General features: G+C 46.7%; 1 protein-coding gene across 2 annotated transcripts in view; it reads right to left on the bottom strand.

Annotated features, from left to right (window-relative positions):
* Positions 1–21,594, bottom strand: part of TMEM63B (transmembrane protein 63B) — a 79,947-nt gene extending 58,353 nt beyond the window's left edge. For both annotated transcript variants that reach the window (XM_088445374.1, XM_088445375.1), the window contains exon 1: positions 21,425–21,594. The gene's annotated coding sequence lies outside the window, so the exon portion shown is untranslated. The remainder of the gene's footprint in view (positions 1–21,424) is intronic.
* Positions 21,595–22,904: the final 1,310 nt, after the last annotated feature.

Genomic DNA, 22,904 nt, shown 5'->3' with positions numbered 1-22,904 from the left:
ACCATATTTAGGTTTGTTCCATTGAGATTATCCAGGAGCTAAACTTCCTATTTATAAAGTACAATATTTCCATTCCCTAAATCAGAATCACAGGCTATGGAGACAGATTATATGAAGAGTTTTCAATAAAGTATTTTTGTTTTTAATCAGACCTTCTACCTGTCCGGGAGGAACAGGATTCTATTGTGTCACTAAAAACAGATGGTGAATTACACCCCTATATTGACTACAAGGGTCTGAGTAAGATGCATCCTCTTATTTCTACCCTCTGCGACACGGTTATAGGTGTAAACATGTTTTCTAAAATCGATCTGAAGGTGCAAATAATCTCATCAGAATTACAGAGGGAGATAAATGGAAAAGGGCATTTAATGCTCGTTCTGGCCAATATCAGTATTTAGTTTGGCCGTTTGCTTTAGGACGTGTTTCAAGACTACAGATGTGTCCACATACATCTATCCTCCGTGCGTATAAGTAGCGTTAAACATAAGGCGTGAGCGCCAAGCGACTGTAGTGCCTAGCGTCTTTTTGTGCAACTTTTTCCCTTAAATAGCGTCCTATTCACAAAGTGGTGCAAATAGGATGCACAAGCAGCTTGTGCTGATTGCCTATATTCTGTGTGCGACTGTGGGTGCATCTGTATGCAAAGTGCTACATTACAGTGCGACAGTCGCCGACACATTTTAAGGTAAAAAAGTTGCACGAAAAGACGATCGGCGCTACAGAGTTGCCCCACGGCATGGCACGACTAGAAGGGCTGTTTAACGTGTGAGGAAGCTAGATGTATGTGGACACATCTGTATTTAGACCAGAGGAATTCAACGTACAGCCCTCCAGCTACTGAGGAACTACAAATCCCAGCCTACCATGCCACAGTTTTACCATGCCCTATTAGCAAAAGTGTGGCAGGGCATGCTGGAGTGTGTAGTTCCACAGCAGCTGAGGGCCACATGTTAAATACCCCTGATGTAGACAATGTATTCACGGCTTTCCACGGTCGTCTATTCAGGTGACATTTTGGTATTCTCTTCCTCTGTGAAGGATCATCATAGCCAAGAGACAACGGTTTTGGAAAGGTTAAGACAAAACCACACACACATAATATTCTGCAGGGAGCTGTGATGTGCGGTCAGGTGAGGCAGAGCCTTTACTGTCATACTAAGGTATACTCCAGAGCTTTGACTATAAAAATAAGAAAAATGTAAATAAAATATTATAAATATCTTCTTTGTATTATTCTAATCATTTTTATAGTCAAAAACTCTGGAGTAAAAAGTGTAGGACAGGTGAGGCACAGCCTCCCCTGCCTACATTTTCTGCACATCCCTGTTCAAAACACACCAAATTTCCAGCACTCAGGGCCGGACAGCCCATCTGGCAAATGCTAGAAGGGCCGATGGCCAGATGGGCCCGGTCCAGCTGCAAACCCCTGGCCGAGCAGCTTCGCCTCCCAGCTCGCCGGGGACACTGAAAAACAGGGATGTGCAGCGAGGCCACGCCTCTGTGATGTATTACCCCACCCCTTCTGAGGTGAAACGGGGGGGGGGGGGGGTTGGAGGGACCTTTTTTCTGCAGGGGGCCATTGTGAGGTCACATGGGGCGGGTCCACAATGAACTGTGATTACAGCAATGCTCCGAGGAGCTGTAAGGGAAGCGGTGTGACCATCTGAAGTGTCCTAAGGAAGCTCCAGACGGCACTGCTGCATAGATTCTGGCTGCAGGGTGACATTCTAGGCACCCTACTAGCCAGATGAGGCTAACAGAATAAAGCTCAGAGGGCCAGACCAAATGATTCCCTGGGCTTGAGGTTCCCCATCCCTGTTCTTGAAGGTAGAATCTGATTGGTTGCTATGGGCAACACCTCCACATCTATAAACTCGCACTTTAGCAAATATATTTCTTGGGCTTTGCTAATTTCTATAGACCAGTCATTAGGTAATTTTGCACTATTGTAGCACCCAGCACTGCTATAACCAAAATGGGGCCAATCCCTAAGAGTGGTCACCTGACACACTGGTAGCTCTCAAAGACTTAAAATACAGTTTTATTTCTGCCTCTACAGTTGACATTGGCATCGGATGAGGCAGTTGCCCACACGTGGGAGCAGGGGTGGTATAATCGCAGCCAGGGATCTTTGTACGCTGCACCTCCGGGAGAGCCCATGCAGATTGGGGCCATTCACTCATCCACCAAGGAGACACAGGCAATGTTACTCAGTCATGCCTCTGGCTATGGATGGGTAACAGCACTCATCTGAATTTTTCTTTTTAGAAATGTATCTCCTGCTAAAATGAATTATGATGCAGGCAAGAGAGCTGCTAGACATTAAGGTCCTGATACAGAGACGGTTGGTAATGCAAACGCAACTGTATACGGATCACATATGCTAATGCCTTCCCAAGCACAGCCGAGCACAGGGAAGCCCACAGCTGCCTTCTCATATCCGTATGTGCAACAGCGTAAACATCGGTACCAACATCGAGCAGTCACGCAGCATGTAAGGCAAGTCTGACCAGCCGCAAACACTGCAGCTCTCCTGACACGCAGAGGGTCTCATGCTGCACAGGAGGCAGCAATGGCTAAATTTATGCCCGACCGCAAAGCAGCGTTTAAATGGTCCCGACAAGCCTGCGTCCTTCTAATGACTCCCGATACCTCCCCAAATGCTGACTACCGGTCACTCTCACTCTGCAAATGGGTTCTGTGTACAAGCGTTACCCCAATGCAATCGCTGCGCATGCACAGTGTGGCGTTCGCGCATTAGCAAACAATCGCTCAATCTGCGTAAAAATAGCCTCTGCGTCTGTCTCTGTATCAGGACCTATGAGTAATTTGGTTTTTGGAGAGTGGAGACACTGACTTGAAGAGGGAATTCATCCCACCAGGGATTGGGTAGAATAAAGTGGGAGCAGTTTCTAGCAGGAGCACGTAGAGGTGTTAGAGAGGGTTTCTATTATCCCAAAGTCGTTTTATTCTCCTGACCTTGGACAGGTTACTCTGGGGGGGAATTCAATTTAACGCGCTATTGAATAGCGACGGGAGGGACTCCCGAAGCTATTCAATACACCACGCTGTTTGGGCACGCTAAGGATTTCTTCTCGCACCCCCCTGGGGATGCGAAGAGAAATCTGACCAAAGTTCCGGGTGCACGGCTGTTTTTCTGCATAGCGCGGCGCTAAAAGCCGCGCGCCCGGCACTTTGGTCAGAGAATTACGGTTACCGCGCCTTAACAAGGGTGATAACCGCGATAACTGGCAGTCTCCGCCCACACAGCGCACTGAATTGAATAGCACCGGGAGCTCGCTCCTGTCGCTATTCAATTCGCTTTGAATTGAATCGCCCCCTCTGTCTGCAGTCAAATCACAACTCACTATTTTTTTATTGAATGCTCTGTCTTGCCGCCAGCCCTGATCGTCGCTAGTTTACCAATTTGCTCCCTGGCTGCCTGCCCTGACCATTTGCTTCTTTCACCTTGTCGTTCGCTGCCTGTCTCTGAACTCTGGGCCTGATTCAGAGCCGGACGCTCTGACCACAGCGCTCACTCTGAATCAGGGCCCTCCTACCTCATCTTGGAGCGGCCTCATGGATGCTCGCATAGCTGTGGGTTACCACCCACAGCTATAGCGAGCGTCCATTATGATGGTCGCGATAGTCAAGACCATCGCGACCATCGGGCTTGCGACGAGACCCTGCGGTAGGGTCTCGCTGCCGCAAGCCCTGGAGTGATTTTGGCTCTATCAGAGCCAAAATCACTCCCACTGACATCAAAATCACTCCCACTGACATCACTAGTGATGTCAGTGGGGCCAGACTCAGACGGTAGGCGTTCCCATGGGAACGCTTCCGTCTGGCAGCCACACCCCCGGCACGCCCACCAAAGGGGGCGTGCTGTCACTCACCATCGACAGCACGCCCCCTTTGGTGCGAGACCCCGAGCGACGGATTCCCCGTCGCTCGCCGGGTCTCGCGCATGCGCACTTAGGCACCATCGACCCGCTTGCGAGCGTACAGCGCTCGCGAGCGGGTCAGAATCAGGCCCTCTGCTCTGTGTCTTACGATGCATTGTGCTGTTATTCTATATCGCTGTGTACACTCCTATAATAGTCCGTTCAGCTGTATGAGGGTTTATGGTATTGCTAACTTGCCTTGTGCATAGATAGGTTTTTGTTGCCTGCACCAGCTTGTTTTACATTTGTACTACATGCATTCATTGCTAGGAGCAAAGGAGCACGTCAGGGAACAGAGGCTGCCATTGGTGAAAAAAAAAAGGGGCTCTTTCTGTAATTTTACCGTATAGTGGGTGCAGTCATCACGTGGCAGGTTAGCCCCCACACCACAAGTACAGCCTGACAGGTAATCCCTGTCATCACAAATACAACGTGACAGGTAATCCGTCGTCTCGCAAATACAATGTGACAAGTCAGCCTGGAACCATAAATATTCTTGGTGTTTAACAGCAGTCAGTAAACCCCCATCAGAAATACCTCATATTATTGGGACTCAATACGTAAACTGAGTGACGAGTCGCTGCCACCAGGACATTTAAATTGTTTTATGTGGCTCCCGAAAGAGTGCTCTGAGCAATGTGCCATAAATAATGAATGGTTGCTATGGGCAACATCTCCACTTCTAAAAACTCTGACTTTAGGAAATATACCCCAGGGCCTTAGCAGTTACGTATATATATTGCAGGACATTTTTACGTGGTTTACTGGCCCTCATCTGATACATACATGATATTATCATTCATTAGTTATTTTACAAGCCATTACTACACTGCTTATTCACTTCCCATTTAGTCTTTTTACCATTTATTCCATATTCTACTGACACTTTATGGACCTCTCTCATCTGATCTATACATTATATTACCATTCATCCTATAATCTGCTGGCTGTAATTATTACACTCCTTACTGACCTCTCTCATCTGATCTGTACATTATATTACCATTCATCCTATAATCTGCTGGCTGTTATTATACTGCTTACTGACCTATCTCATCTGATCTGTACATTATATTACCATTCATCCTATAATCTGCTGGCTGTTATTATACTGCTTACTGACCTCCCTCATCTGATCTGTACATTATATTACCATTCATCCTATAATCTGCTGGCTGTTATTATACTCCTTACTGACCTATCTCATCTGATCTGTACCTTATATTACCATTCATCCTATAATCTGCTGGCTGTTATTATACTGCTTACTAACATCTCTCATCTGATCTGTACATTATATTACCATTCATCCTATAATCTGCTGGCTGTTATTATACTGCTTACTGACCTATCTCATCTGATCTGTACATTATATTACCATTCATCCTATAATCTGCTGGCTGTTATTATACTGCTTACTGACCTATCTCATCTGATCTGTACCTTATATTACCATTCATCCTATAATCTGCTGGCTGTTATTATACTGCTTACTGACTTCTCTCATCTGATCTGTACATTATATTACCATTTATCCAATAATCTGCTGGCTGTTATTATACTCCTTACTGACCTATCTCATCTGATCTGTACATTATATTACCTATATATCTGTCTGTTTATTACCCAGTTTTGTTCTATTAATGTTTACAATTGTAAAGCGCAACGGAATATGCTGCGCTATATAAGAAACGGTTAATAAATAATTATATTACCATTCATCCTATAATCTGCTGGCTGTTATTATACTGCTTACTGACCTCTCTCACCTGATCTGTACATTATATTAGCATTCATCCTATAAGCTGCTGGCTGTTATTTTACTGCTTACTGACCTCTCTCATCTGATCTGTACATTATATTACCATTTATCCAATATTCTGCTGGCTGTTATTATACTGCTTACTGACGTATCTCATCTGATGTGTACATTATATTACCTATATATCTGTTTATTACCCAGTTTTGCTCTATTAATGTTTACAATTGTAAAGCGCAACGGAATATGCTGCGCTATATAAGAAACGGTTAATAAATAATTATACAGGTTGAGTCTCCCATATCCAAAATGCTTGGGACCAGGGGTATTTTGGATATCGGAATATTCCGTATTTTGGAATAATTGTATACCATATTGAAATGTCTTAGGAATAGGGCCCAAATCTAAACACAGAATGCATTTATGATTCATATACACCTTATATACACAGCCTGAAGGTTATTTTATACAATATTTACAATAATTTTGTGGATCAAAAAAAGTTTGTGTAGATACATGAAATTCATTTATATGTTATATACACCTTATATACACAGCCTATAGGTCATTTTATACTTTATTTTTAATAATTTTGTGCCTTAAACAAAGTTTGTGTACATTGAACCATCAAAAATCAAAGGTTTCACTATTTCAGTCATGCTAAAAATATTCTGTATATTTCGGAATATTCCGTATTTCGGAATATTTGGATATGGGAGACTCAACCTGTATTACCATTCATCCTATAATCTGCTGGTTGTTATTATACTGCTTATTAACCTCTCTCATCTGATCTGTACATTATATTACCATTCATCCTATAATCTGCTGGCTGTTATTATACTGCTTACTAACCTCTCTCATCTGCTCTGTACATTATATTATCATTCATCATAATCTGCTGGCTGTTATTATACTGCTTACTGACCTTTCTTATCTGATCTGTATATATTATCATTCATCCTATAATCTGCTGGCTGTTATTATACTGCTTACTGACCTCTCTCATCTGATCTGTACATTATATTACCATTCATCCTATAATCTGCTGGCTGTTATTATACGGCTTACTGACCTCTCTCATCTGATCTGTACATTATATTACCATTCATCCTATAATCTGCTGGCTGTTATTATACTGCTTACTAACCTCTCTCATCTGATCTGTATATATTACCATTCATCCTATAATCTGCTGGATGTTATTATACTCCTTACTGACCTCTCTCATCTGATGTGTACATTATATTACCTATATATCTGTTTATTACCCAGTTTTGTTCTATTAATGTTTACAATTGTAATGCGCAACGGAATATGCTGCGCTATATAAGAAACGGTTAATAAATAATTATATTACCATTCATCCTATAATCTGCTGGCTGTTATTATACTGCTTACTGACCTCTCTCATCTGATGTGTACATTATATTACCATTCATCCTATAATCTGCTGGCTGTTATTATACTGCTTACTGACCTCTCTCATCTGATCTGTACATTATATTACCATTCATCCTGTAATCTGCTGGCTGTTATTATACTGCTTACTGACCTCTCTCATCTGCTCTGTACAGTATATTACCATTCACCCTATAATCTATTGGCTGTTATTATACTGCTTACTAACATCTCTCATCTGATCTGTACATTATATTACCATTCATCCTATAATCTGCTGGCTGTAATTATTACACTCCTTACTGACCTCTCTCATCTGATCTGTACATTATATTACCATTCATCCTATAATCTGCTGGCTGTTATTATACTGCTTACTGACCTCTCTCATCTGCTCTGTACATTATATTACCATTCACCCTATAATCTTTTGGCTGTTATTATACCGCTTACTGACCTCTCTCATCTGCTCTGTACATTATATTACCATTCATCCTATAATCTGCTGGCTGTTATTATACTGCTTACTAACCTCTCTCATCTGATCTGTACATTATATTACCATTCATCCTATAATCTGCTGGCTGTTATACTGCTTACTGACCTCTCTCATCTGCTCTGTACATTATATTATCATTCATCCTATAATCTGCTGGCTGTTATACTGCTTACTAACCTCTCTCATCTGATCTGTACATTATATTACCATTCATCCTATAATCTGCTGGCTGTTATTATACTGCTTACTAACCTCTCTCATCTGATCTGTATATATTACCATTCATCCTATAATCTGCTGGATGTTATTATACTCCTTACTGACCTCTCTCATCTGATGTGTACATTATATTACCTATATATCTGTTTATTACCCAGTTTTGTTCTATTAATGTTTACAATTGTAATGCGCAATGGAATATGCTGCGCTATATAAGAAACGGTTAATAAATAATTATATTACCATTCATCCTATAATCTGCTGGCTGTTATACTGCTTACTAACCTCTCTCATCTGATCTGTACATTATATTACCATTCATCATAATCTGCTGGCTGTTATTATACTGCTTACTGACCTTTCTTATCTGATCTGTATATATTACTATTCATCCTATAATTTGCTGGATGTTATTATACTGCTTACTGACCTCTCTCATCTGATCTGTGCATTATATTACCATTCATCCTATAATCTGCTGGATATTATTATACTGCTTACTGACCTCTCTCATCTGATCTGTACATTATATATTACCATTCATCCTATAATCTGCTGGATGTTATTTGATCTGTATATTATATTATCATTCATTATATATTCTGCTGGATGTATGTCAGTTATAGTATTTGTGAATGAAGAGTTCAGTGATGGGGTGCGGGTAGTGGGGGAAGGGGTAATAAGGCCTGGGATGACCTGTGTGTGTGGTGTTATCAGTGATGGGGTGCGGGTAGTGGGGGAAGGGGTAATAAGGCCTGGGATGACCTGTGTGTGTGGTGTATCAGTGATGGGGTGCGGGTAGTGGGGGAAGGGGTAATAAGGCCTGGGATGACCTGTGTGTGTGGTGTTATCAGTGATGGGGTGCGGGTAGTGGGGGAAGGGGTAATAAGGCCTGGGATGACCTGTGTGTGTGGTGTATCAGTGATGGGGTGCGGGTAGTGGGGGAAGGGGTAATAAGGCCTGGGATGACCTGTGTGTGTGGTGTTATCAGTACACATGACTGCAGAGTGTGGAAAGAACAGAGCAATCATTGCGTAACATTAAGCAACAGAGCGAGGTACCAGGTCAGTTACCACCAGTCTGCAGTATAATCTATGGGTAATAGAGGGGGCAGACTGGTGCCAGCATAGACACTTTTGCCCATATTTCCGCACCTTACAGTCTGTGTAAATGTTGGGTTCCTGTCAAACTACCAGTGTAACGCTCCGCAGACAGCATTCATAGATCACATCCAATGCAGAGTGACAAAAACAACAACATGAACTGGAAAATGAAAACAGAAGTGGTGTGTCAGCACCGGCAGCCAGTCCAATCGGGGCTCCTGGAAGGAGCAGACCTAAGAGACTCTGTAGTGAGCCCCCATCTTACTGATCCTGTAGCAGTCTTGCAGGACCGTAAAGTTACCTTGGCAGATGGACTGGAACGAGGTCATCCGGTCACAAGAAGCCACGGTGTTCACTACATACCCCTCCACCAGCGCTAGCAGATATCTCCTGTCCCACCTGTCATTGCATGGGCAACACTCAGGAACAGTGACAAACTGCAAATGGATGTGGGGGTGCAGGACACCCCCTACTCATCCTTATTGGCCATATAAAGACCCCAGTATAGCTTTTTGGTGATAAAGTACCAAACTGAAGTAATAATTATGTGGGGAAGCGGGTCAACATCATGTCCGCGGTTCAAGAATATCCAGGCTGCGACTGTTCCACCTCCCAACCATGGAAATCGTGTGAATACTCCTCTGCCAGGGAACAGATGCCTCTATGGACAGGGTAACGGATATTTAATACTAGAACAAAAGGGGAATAAACAGACGCAAGTGTTATGTACGACGCACAGCTGCATCAGGACAGGACGCCATGTAGGACATTCTCATACATATAATGGTGGCATGACTTCACAGAACACGTGTAATAATCACTCTGTGCTCAGGGTTCTATACCGGTGATGGTTTCTCCTCTGCTCTGAACTTCAAAGGAAATTGGCTGCAGCTCTCAAGTGAAAGTGAATTAGTTCTGTCTACAAGAGCAATTCCAGGAATTTATGTCCAAACATGAGATCACACTGCGTTTATTACATGGAGTTTTGTCAAGTCACCCAGGTGTTGTTTAGGGAGTAGTGCGCCAACACTCCGGGGTAAGTGTAATAGTCTGCCCGACCTGGTTTTGCCTTTTAAACGATTGCCCCTTAAAAACATTGGGAATTCAGGCTATTACATTTACCCCTTAGTATGTGTGAACTGTCAGAGGTCTATCGCGTACACCAGGGGTCTTCACACTTGGCCCTCCAGATGCTGTGGAACTACACATCCCAGCATGCACTGCACATAGTTTTAGCATACTGTTATATCAAAAAGGTGGCAGTGCATGCTGGGATGTGTAGTTCCACATCAGCTGGAGGGCCAAGTTTGAAGACCCCTGGCGTACACCAACATACAAACTCCCTGTAATACTCGTATCCCACATAATTGTGGCCGGTCCTCATACACCCGTACGCGCTGTGGACAGGTTTAGCAATAGACTAGTAACGTGAGGGTTAAGATCGTTAAAGTGTAAAAATATCGATGTTTAATATATGAAAAGTGTTTGAAAATTAGTGCATTTAGTACATACATACAGAAGATGGGAGATCCTGTGTTAATTACGTATTTGGCCTTAGGCCCATGTTACCTTTGTCAGCAGGTCATCCTCCTTGGTATCATATGGGGCACCGTAACAGCCTGTGATTTGTGGAAAGTTACAGCGTTTCGGCAATTTAACCGCAAGGTTTAAAACATTATTTAAATTACATTTGGCCCTAGGTACCTGTATGATTAGAAAGCTAGGGAAACTATTTCCATAATGAAACAGCAGGTCATTTGGGAAATCACAGATTACGGTATCTGTTGTTTTAATCTGAGGGGGTGATTAAATTGTTTAATGGGTGCCCAATGTTGCTATTCAGTTGTTTTTGGACGCCCATTAATTATCGCACTTTTCAATTAGACCGAGTTTAGGTGCGTAAAACAGCTAAACCCGTGTAAAGTCCTGGTTAGGGTGGCTAAACTCCTGTTTAAACGCCCAAACCACAGACTTTTCGCACATTTATGCCCGTCTCCTCAGGTGGGGGGGGGGAGCAGAAATGCCGGCGCCGATGGCTATTCTCACTGGGCAACAATTGAATTACTCCGTCGTGCATTACGTCCTGTGGCAGGTCTGCTGGATGTATGACCTACCTGTATGTACCAACTGTATACACAGCAACAGTGGCGCCCCGTATACACCATCTTGTACATCTGGACTTAGTGGTCCCTATCACAAAGGGCGTGTGGGTGCCGGGGACAACAGTCATGCATCCAAAACGGCCGCCACGGCATTATCTTTCATGCTGCAGTGCAATCAAAGGGAAATATTGGCACTATGCACTTTATGTGGACTATATATGCATTTTATTTATTTTTATTAACAGTATCCTACATAGCGCAGTATATTCCGCTACGCTTTCTAATCATATACATTTTTAATAAATGTTGCATTGGGTTGGGTACGGGATGCTGGCGGTCAGAATACAGACAGCGCCATCCCGACAGTCAGAATCCCGACCAAACTAGTTATGTAGTCCAATGCTAACCCCTAACCCTTCCCCACTGTAGACTAACCCCCACCCACCCCTCCCTCTGCAAGCCTAATCCTCATCCACCCCCCCTCCGCAAGCCTAATCCTCATCCACCCCCCCTCCGCAAGCCTAGCCCTCACTCCCCCCATCCGCAAGCTTAGCCCTCACTCCCCCTCTCCCCTTCACAAGCCTAACCATCACTCCCCCCCCTCCCCTTCGCAAGCCTAACCATCACTCCCCCCCCTCCCCTCCGCAAGCCTTACCCTCACTCCCCCCCTCCCCTCCGCAAGCCTAACCCTCACTCCCCCCCTCCCCTCCGCAAGCCTAACCCTCACTCCCCCCCCTCCCCGCCGCAAGCCTAACCCTCACTCCCCCCCTCCCCGCCGCAAGCCTAACCCTCACTCCCCCCCTCCCCGCCGCAAGCCTAACCCTCACTCCCCCCCCTCCGCAAGCCTAACCCTCACTCCCCCCCCTCCCCTCCGCAAGCCTAACCCTCACTCCCCCCCCTCCCCTCCGCAAGCCTAACCCTCACTCCCCTCCTCCCCTCCGCAAGCCTATCCCTCACTCCCCCCCCTCCCCTCCGCAAGCCTATCCCTCACTCCTCCCCTCCCCAAACTTAACCCTCCCCTCCACAAGCCTAACCCCTCACCCTAATAGTTACTCTCAGGATGCCAGCAGTCGGGATTCCAGCGCTGGTATTCTGAGCTACAGGAATACGACCGCCGGGATTGTAACTACATCCCGTTGCATTCTGGCTGTGTTCCTAGAGTGGTTTCTGGTGAACCACTAGCGGCTCCAGGGACGGGCAAGCCATGGGATCCAGAGGGCACAGGAACAGCCCTCCCTCCCAGCGCTATTTTGATGATATACGCGCAGTGGGAGGGAGTGGAGGAGGGAAGGGGCAGCAACACAGGACAACGCTGGGCGCAGCAAAGCCTAGCACCGGCCCTGACTGCACCACAAAGGGAGATAGATAATTCCCAGGGCTGGTCGCTGAGACTAAAGCAACCAATAAATCAAGATGCTGGGAAATGTTTTAATGTACTTTAACAGGTCATATTTATTGTTTCTGTGCGCAGTTTGAGAATTGTAGAAAAGCAGGTTTAAATATATGGACTAGGCCAGTGGTTCCCGAAGTGGGTGGCCTGGCACCCTGGGGTCCCTCGGGAGACTTGCAGGGGTGCCACGGGTTGTTTGTCCAGGTCCAAACAAGATTATTTGAGGTCATTGAGATAGACAAAACCTGTGCCTATGGCTGCCAAGTATAAAGTATGTGGACATATAGAAACGCAGCCCTGCCCACCACCACATAACTGACCCTATGGATTACATATAAACACAGTTTACTGCATTTAATTATTTTTTTTTTTCTGAATTTCTCAATAAGAAAATTTTGCCCTAGGGGTGCAGTGACAGAACTGCCGATACTCTAGGGTGCCGCGATTCAAGAAAGTTTGGGAACCAGTGGACTAGGCACTTAGCGGAATGTATTTCAAAGAGGACTTGTTTTATAAGGCTTTGACATTTGGGAGCAGATTGTTCTGCTCCCAAATGCCACAAAGGATATTGTCACAAAGGAAGTGTTCATGTTAATGGCTGTATCCTGAGATCAGCAGAGGCAGTAGGTTGATTTAAAGCTCTGTCTCTGAGAAGCAGATGAAGGGTTCTCCTGTGTGTGTCTGAGTAACATGTACAGACGGTATTTGGGGAAAAGCACTTTGCAGTTTTTAAGAATTTCCTGTACATTTCCGGAAGTCCTGTGCCAATTATATTACTGTTTAAACCACATAGATACTTTGATTCTGTGTGGTGGATACATCAAAGGAGGAATTCAATTTACCGATTCCTGTGAAATGTAAGTTGTATTTAGATGTTGGAATGGGATGCCGACCGCTGGGATTCCGAGCGCTGGAATCCGAAGGTAAGTACTGGGGTTAGGTGGATGGTAAGGGGTTAGAGTTAGGCTAAGTTTACTCACTTGGGGGCATCAGAATTCTAACCTGGTCTGGATGTCGGCGTAGAGGTTCTGACCGCCAGGATCCCGAGCACCAGCATCCAGTACCCAGTCCGTTGGAATACAGGGCCTGATTCAGACCCACTGGCAAACGGCTGTCCGCTCGCAAGTGGGTCGATGGTGTGCACTGCGCATGCGCACGACGGAGGGAGCTCCGTCGTGCGCATGCGCCAGACGCGACGAGCGAAGGACTTTCCTTCGCTCGTTGTGTCTGATCAAAGGTGGCGTGCTGTCGATGTTGATTGACAGCACGCCCCCTTTGGTGGGCGTGCCTCCCAGACGGGAGCGTTCCCAAGGGAACGCCTACAGTCATAAGCCGGCCCACTGACATCACTAGTGATGTCAGTGGGAGTGATTTTGGCTCTGATAGAGCCAAAATCACTCCGGGCCTTGTGGTTGAGAAACTCAACCGCAGGCTCCGGCTCGCAGTGGCGATGGTCAAGACCATCGCGGCCATCAACCTGCACGCTCGTATAGGCTGTGGGTGGTGACTAACCAGGTACATACATACCCTCAGATAACAGTATATACATACCCTCAGATAACCCAGTACATACATACCCTCAGATAACCCAGTACATACATACATACCCTCAGATAACCCAGTACATACATACTAACCAGGTACATACATACCCTCAGATAACCGACCAAAAACAATTGTTACCTTTGACCAGGTCACAAGAACTGTCCATCAGAACTCAGATAGCTGCAATAGGTGACTGGTTTCCACGCACAATAACTGAGGGACTGATTCAGGGATGGAGGCTAATGCGATTTTTACGCAGATCGAGCTATTGTTTGACATAGCGCATGCCTATAAGCCGTTCTGCGCGTGTGCTGCGATTGTCCCGCAATTATGCATGCATAGAGGATCCATTCGCATAGTGAGTGACAGGTAGTCAGCGTTTGAGGGGGTAACGGGAGTGGTCAATAAAACACGAGTGGCTGACAGTTTAAACTCCGCTACATGGTCGTGCACATATTAGCCCTTGTGGCCTTCTCCGCAGTATGAGAGCCTTCCGTGTGTCAGGAGAGCTGCGGAGTCTGCGGATGGTCAGACCTGCCGCAAGGGCAAGATGGATGCTCGATATTTACGCAGGTAAGCAACGTTGTACGCATATGAGAAGGCAGCTGTAGGCGTCCTTATGCTCAGGTAAGCTTTGGTATGCATTAGCATATTTTCACAGCTGTGTTCCTTTCGAGATCGCATTAACACTGATCTCTGAATCCGCCCCCCCCCGGGTCATTAATTGTATGAATGAGAAGTGATTAAATAAAACCAGACTAGCGAGGACAATATACCGAGATATGAGAGACAGAGAAAGACAGGAGATGGAAATTAAATAAGCTGTGGACGGATAAACACACACACACACACACACACACACACAAACGCACGCACACTACCTCCACGATTATACAAATTTTTCTCTTTTTTATTAATACACACATTTTTGGATTTTTCTTTTGGAAATTGGGGGGGCGGGGGAAGTTGTGGGGGAAGGGGGGTTGGGCATCTTGAAAAAAGTTTGAGGTTGAAAACACCATGTAGGGCTAAATCTTTTTTTCCCCCAATTCATCAGCCTATTAGCACCGTACCACCATGTCATTAGCAGGACAGAGATGCTGCACTACAAGTATAGACTCCATAGGCCTTCACTAAGCAGTCGAACAGGTTAACCCAGATATAGCAAAGCTGAAATGAAGACCTAAGGCCATGAAACTCTGCCACCCACCTGGGCAACAGGGCTTCTCACCTTCTCCCCCCATCATCCAAGCACAGCAGACATGCAGAAAATAATCATATTTAGGGATGACAGCATTCTAAGCACCGCAGACCCTGGAAGTATTTATCTTTGTTGTTGAGGGGGGGGGTTGTAGAGATTACATAGAGAGCAAAGACTAAAGTTCGTAAAGTCTATGCCTTTCAGTACACAATCTATAGGTGCATGAGCCACACGTGGACAACACATATTACAGGGGGTATTCACATCACGGCACAGTCTGCAGTTATCGTGACATTACACATAAAGATCCTTTTCTCTATTCTCTACACAGTATCCCAAGCACTATGTGAGCAGTGATTTATTATTAATATGTTACTATTTGTAGGACAATGTAAGGCGTAAGTGGGACAGACAGATGGGCCAGATGCTGGTCAATCACAGGGGACAGTACATTAAGTGCCCCCTTGGATAAAGTGTGTCACGTATTTACGAAGCCTTGGATAGAGATAAAGTGAACGGATATAAAGTACCAACCAACCAGCTCCTAATGGTAATTTTTCAAACACAGCATGTGACATGGCAGTAATGGAGCGTACACACGGTCAGATTTGTCAGACTTGTCAGATTTGTCAGATGAACGACTGAACGATTAAACGATTTGAACGATTTGGACGATTTGACCAAAGTTTTGAACGATTTGAACGATTGAACAATTGAACGATTTTTAACTGCATTAAAATGAATGGAATCGTCCAAGTCTGACTGCAAACCCATCAGATGTCAGATATCGTTATCTGACAAACGGGAACGCGCATCGTTGATCGTCCATCGTTCAGGCATGTCAGATATGAACGATTTTTCATCAGATATGAACGACTGAACGATTTTTAAATCGTTATCGTCCATATCTGAAGAAAAAATCTGATCGTGTGTATGCACCATTAGTAGCTGATCGGCTGGTAATTTATCTCCATCAAAGGCTTATGGGGGGCATCCACTAGACGATTTTATCCCTGTCCAACCTCTTAACGATTTTCCCTTGAAGTTTCCCTTGAAATATGATCTTCCACTCTGAACAATTTGCAAAAGATTTGCAAACGATTTGCAAAAGATCTAACAATAAACTATGTTGTTTTAATCTGTGATTGAGAGCTTTCAGCTATAGTGGGCAGACAGTGGTTCATCGTTTGATCGTTCAGCGTAAACGATGTGTAAGCAATCAAGTGAAATTGACCTGCATGTTAAGTCGATGGAGGAGACGATCAAACGACCAGCGGGAGCGCGCATCGTACATCGTTAGAAACAATAAAGGTGCATACACACTAGACGATATGCTCCCTGAGCGATATCGTCTAGTGTGTCCCCGGCAGGCTGTGCTCAATGTCGTTCATGACATTGAGCACAGCCGCTGAACGATATCATTAGCGATATCGTTCAGCGCCGGGCTCTCTCACCCATTCCCTGACATGCAGCAACCTGACGAGGTCGTCAGGTTGGCCTGCATGTCAGCGCGATGAACGATGATGACGAACGACCCGCGGGAACGCGCGTCGTCATCATCGTTCATCTTTTTTGTGTTAAAAATGGACGATAAAGTGGACGACTGAACGATAACGATATCGTTATCGTTCAGTCGTCCACTTTAATCGCCCAGTGTGTACGCACCTTTACTGCACGATTTGCAAACGATGTTTGAACGATTATCGAACGATTTTATCATTATCGTTCAACTTTATCGTCTAGTGGATACCCCCCTTTAGTACATAGGGCCTGATTCAGAGCCGGACACTCTTTCAGAGCGCTCGCACTCTGAATCAGTGCCCTCCTTTTTTTTTTTTTTTTTTTTTTTTTTTTTTAGAGCGGCCTCCTGGCCGCTCGCATAGCTGTGGGTGACCACCCACAACTATAGCGAGCGGCCAAAAAGATGGTCGTGATGGTCAAGACCATCAGGCTTGCGACGAGACCCTTGTGGTAGGGTCTCATTGCCGCAAACCCTGGAAGGCACTCCCAGTGACATCACTTGTAATGTCAGTGGGGCCGGCCCCAGAAGGTAGGCATTCCCATGGGAACGCCTCCGTCTGGGCAGCCATGCCCCCGGCACGTCCACCAAAAGGGGCGTGCTGTCACTCACCATCGACAGCACGCCCCCTTTGGTACGAGACCCATAGCGACGGCTTGGCCGTCGCTATCTGGGTCTCGCGCATGCGCACGACGGAGCCGGGTCCGTCATGCGCATGCGCACTGGGCCAACATCGGCCCGCTTGCGAGCGCTCAGCGCTCGCGAGCGGGTCTGAATTAGGCCCATAGACCCCAATCATCTCCTAACTGTTACCCTGTCTTTGAAAAATGACAGTTAGGAGATGATTGGTTGCTACTTTATTTCTCTGCACTTTATGTCTATCCAAGTCTTTATGCATACACACGGTCAGATTTTTCTTCAGATCTGAACGATAACTATTTAAAAAATCATTCAATCGTTCATATCTGCAGGAAAATCTGACATACCTGACATGCCTGTACGATGAACGATGAGCTTTCCCGATGGTCAGATAACGATATCTGACATCTGATGTGTTTGCAGTCAGACTTGGACAATTCCATTCATTTTAATGCAGTCAAAAAACGATCAAATCTTTGGTAAAATCGTTCATCTGACCGTGTGTATGCTCCATTAGTACATCTACACCATATTGTGGTACATATAAAATATCTATGCAATGTACACACACTATATACTACGCTTATACAGAACGCATTACATACTTATCGTGGAGTTCGGAAACACTGGGCTAAGTGACATCATTTATATCAAACTGACCCACAGAGCTGATAGTGACCTCCCCAACTCCTGATCTGCTGAGCTGACAGTGACCACCCTAGTGACCGTCCCCAACTGCCAACCCGCAGAACTGACAGATCGTCCACAACTCCCGACCCACAGAGCTGACAGTGATCGTTCCCAACTCCCGACCCACAGAGTTGACTGTGACCGTTCCCAACTCCCGACCCACAGAGTTGACTGTGACCGTCCCAAACTCCCAACCCACAGAGCTGACAGTGACCATCCCAAACTCCCAACCCACAGAGCAGACAGTGATAGTCCCAAACTCCCGACCCACAGAGCTGACAGTGATCGTCCCAAACTCCCAAATCACAGAGCAGACAGTGACAGTCCCAAACTCCCGACCCACAGAGCTGACAGTGACAGTCCCAAACTCCCGACCCACAGAGCTGACAGTGATCGTTCCAAACACCTGACCTACAGAGCTAACAGAAACCACCCCAATTCCTGACCCACAGAGCCGACAGTGACCGCCCTAATTCCTGACCCACAGAAGTTGACTGTGACCATCTCCAAATCCTGACCCACAAAACTGCACATGCGCCCAAGACTGACCCAAACAACTGACTTGGCCACCCCACTGACCAAGATTGCCCAAATGAGCAATTCACATTACTAGTTGGGGTGGTCCACTGAAACTGCCCTGAGCCAAAGTAACGAACGTACTTCTCTTGACCAAATCCAGGAGCCACTTCTCCCTCCTCATCTTAATGGACTGCTCTGCGGCCTTTGACCCAGTGGATTGCCCTCTTCTACTGCACAATCTGCAGACCATGGGCCTCTCTGACACGGTCCTTTTTTTGTTCACCTCCTACCTTGTCAACTTTTCCTTCTCTGTCTTTACTTCTGGTGTTATCTACATCCTAACCCCCCCCCCCCCCACATCCATCCTTCCCGTGTGCATCCCCCAGGTTTCTATCATTGGCCCACTTCTCTGTTTTCTGTGCAATTCCTTCCTGGGTGAACTTACTGCCTTCGGCCTCCAGTACCACCTCTATGCTAACGACACTCAACTCTACATCTCCTCTCTTGATCTCTCCCTTTCCCTCCTCTCTCAGGTGTCCAGTTGCCTCTACATCATCTCCTCCTGGATGTTCGAGCACTTTCTCAAACTCAACATGGCCAAAACAGTCTACCCTTCATCTAGTTTCCTACCCTCCTGACCTCTCTATCACTGTCAACAACACCAATATCTCCTCTGTTTCTCAACTCCGCTTCCTGGAAGCCATTCTTGACTCTGCCCTCTCCCTCGTCCCCCACATTCAATCTTTTGCCCTATACAGTCAGTTCCAATTATACTCAATGCTGCAGATAGACTTATCTTCCTCTCCTGCCGCTCCACAACTACCTCCCCTGCCTGCCAAGCCTTTCACTGGGTCCCATTCCCATATATTCCCTCTTCAAACTCCTCATGGCGACATTCCAAGGCACTCTCCAAATCCACTTCTCCCATACACACACTATCCCATCCTCTCCGGTCAGCCAGTGACCGTCATCTTTCCTCCCCTTTAGTTATCACATCTCACTCCAGAATGCAAAGATTTCTCTTGTGCTGCCCCCCACCATTGGAACAGTCTCCCTCGTTCCTTCAGACTATCCCCCAGCCTGCATTGCTTCAAGCAGGCACTAAAACCCACCTGTTCATAAATGCACCACTTAACCATGTAACCACGTAATCTACCTTAACCTCTTTCACCCTCCAATTCTCTCACTCCTGATTCCTGCCCTTAGCTCCCCTTACACTCACTCACTCCTGGTGGTAAATTTACTAAAGTGAGTTTGTTTTAGTGGAGATCTTGCCCATAGCAACCAATCAGATTCTGGCTATTATCTTCTAGAAGATGCTAGTTAAATATGAAGTAGAATCTGATTGGTTGCTATGAGCAACATCTCTCCATGAGCTGGGCCCTTCTCCCACTTGTTCTCACTGCCTACTTCTCTTGCACCCCAACTTCACTCTGCACCTCCTCATTGGGATCTCTGCCTCTGGACACCACTCCATTGTAGTTTTCATGTCTTCAGATGACCTAGGCCCATTATCTGAGCCCATGCTAATAAGTACAGATTTCAGCTTACGCTGAATATTTCCTTTGAATCCCCTACATCAGTGGCTGTGTTGAAAGTTGTTGTGCTATTTGTTACTTGTCTACTGTATTGTACTATACTGTTTTACCCTGTACGGTCTTATTGTTTTACCCTCTATAATAAGGTGCTGCAGACCACTTGTGGTGCACTATAAATAAAAGTTTAATAAAAATTACTATTTAGTTCTCCTGTCAAGCCAAAAGAATGTACAGTCTACCTGTCTTACATCTAACCCACAGAGCTGACAATCCATGACTCTTTCATCTTGAGCAAATAACTAATTTTTATCACAGCCTTTCATACAACTCAATCTTTTCCACCAACCCCCTGACTAAGCCGCAGAGCTGACACTCCACAGCCCCTGACTAAGCCGCAGAGCTGACACTCCACAGCCCCTGACTAAGCCGCAGAGCTGACACTCCACAGCCCCTGACTAAGCCGCAGAGCTGACACTCCACAGCCCCTGACTAAGCCGCAGAGCTGACACTCCACAGCCCCTGACTAAGCCGCAGAGCTGACACTCCACAGCCCCTGACTAAGCCGCAGAGCTGACACTCCACAGCCCCTGACTAAGCCGCAGAGCTGACACTCCACAGCCCCTGACTAAGCCGCAGAGCTGACACTCCACAGCCCCTGACTAAGCCGCAGAGCTGACACTCCACAGCCCCTGACTAAGCCGCAGAGCTGGCACTCCACAGCCCCTGACTAAGCCGCAGAGCTGACACTCCACAGCCCCTGACTAAGCCGCAGAGCTGACACTCCACAGCCCCTGACTAAGCCGCAGAGCTGACACTCCACAGCCCCTGACTAAGCCGCAGAGCTGACACTCCACAGCCCCTGACTAAGCCGCAGAGCTGACACTCCACAGCCCCTGACTAAGCCGCAGAGCTGACACTCCACAGCCCCTGACTAAGCTTCAGAGTCTGCAACCTTTATCCCACAAAGCTAACAGTACAAAACCCCTAACCCACAGATCTGAGACTATAATCACTATCCCGTAGAGCTGACGGCACCCATTCCCTAACTGACCGACAGAGCTGACACTCTACATCAAGACATAACCAACCTGCTGAGCTGACAGTCCATAAGCCCTAAGTAACCTGCAGAGCCGACAATCCACAACCTCAACTGACCAACGGAGCTGACAATCTACAAGCCCGCAGAGCAGACAGTCCAACCTCTAACATACACAGCTGGCAATTCATAACCCCAAGGTAACCCGCAGAGCCGACAGTCCACATCGGCCCCTACCCATCTGGGCCACAAGGCTGACAGTAAACCCACCCTAGGGCAGGACGAGCTACATGGGGAGGGGGTGAGGGATGACTGACCTGCGGCGGGTGTCAGCTCCCGGTCTCCCCGGTTACCGCAGCTCCCCCAGCCCGGGGATGAACACAATGCAGGCGAGAGCCAGTGACGTCACTGGCAGGCCACGCCCACCCCCTCTCCACTGCGGCGGCGGCCCAGCACGCAGGGAGGAGCTAAACGGCGTCATGACGTCTATGCGCCGCCAGGGAGTTCAACAACGCTTAGCTTTATTTATATAGTACTACGTAACCAATGCCATGGTACAGAAAGACTTACAGCTTCTAGTCCAAAGCATGCTGGGAGTTATAGTTCCACATCAGCTGCCTGGCCGAGTCTCCTTCTGTCACTGTAGGGACTGTGGTATGCACCTGGGGCTGGGGTTAGGTCCCCTTTATCACCGGACTCCCACATCACTTACATCTTATGGCTTCACCCCCTCACTGCGAGACCCCAGGACCCAAACACTAGCCCCTTACTGCTTCATCCCCTTACTACCGGGTCCCTCTAAATACAGGGGCTTCCTCACACCTTTGCCGTCAGGCCCACCCACCAGAGGAACGCTACACAATGGGGCTGCCTCCCCCCCCCCCCCCTTTTACTGCAGGATACCCCTAACCAGTGCTTAAAGTGGTCCTAGAGAAGTGGGGGAACTGACCCTCCTCCTCCTAAAAAAATTACAGTGCCGCCAATTCAAATTACACCACTCAGTAGCACAATCTTGATTAACCCGATTCACATTACACCACATAGTAGTGGCCCTTATTCATGTATGACACCCAGCAGTGCCCTTTTTACACCGTGCCCACATTTGTGCCCCTTATACACAATGCCCACAGTAGTAGTGCCTCTTATACAATGCCCACAGCAGTAGTGCCCCTTATGCAAATTCAATGCCCATTGTAGTGGTGGCCCCAGTAGTGGTAGTGCCCCTTTTGCAGTGGTCCCAGTAGTGATAGTGCCCTTTAAGCAGTGACCATAGTGATAGTGCCCCCAATAGTGGTGCCCCTTATGCAGTGCCCTCAGTAACGGTGCCCCTTATGCAGTGCCCCTAGTAGTGGTGCTCCTTTTGCAGTAACCCTTATTCAGTGCCTCCAGTAGTGGTGCCCTTTATGCAGAGCCCACAGTAGTGGTAGTGCCCCTTATAGTAATGCCCCCAGTAGTAGTGCTTCCTAAGTAATCCCCCCAGTAGTAATGCCCCCTAAGTAATGCACTCTGTAGTAGTGCCCCCTGTAGTTGTTCCCCCTGAGAAAAGCCCCCTGTAGTTGTGCCCCCTGAGTAATGCCCCCCAGCCCTGTATTGTGAAGCCGATACAAAAAAAAATAAAACCTAATACTTACCTTAAGTCCCGCTCCCGCATCCACTGCCGTCGCCTAGTCCGCCGGGCTGCTCCTCTGAACTATGGGAGAGATGTCATGACGTTTCTCCCATAGTGCACTGCACTCTGCGTGAGCCGGAAGCCGGAGTTCATGAGTGGGCTCCAGCCTCCGGCTGCTGATGGCGCTG

The sequence above is a fragment of the Taudactylus pleione genome, unplaced genomic scaffold (assembly GCF_031769625.1).
Source record: "Taudactylus pleione unplaced genomic scaffold, aTauple2 ptg000378l, whole genome shotgun sequence".
Lineage (NCBI taxonomy): Eukaryota > Metazoa > Chordata > Amphibia > Anura > Myobatrachidae > Taudactylus > Taudactylus pleione.
Note: the sequence above shows the minus strand (reverse complement) of the source record. Positions and strands in the feature narration are given on the sequence as shown.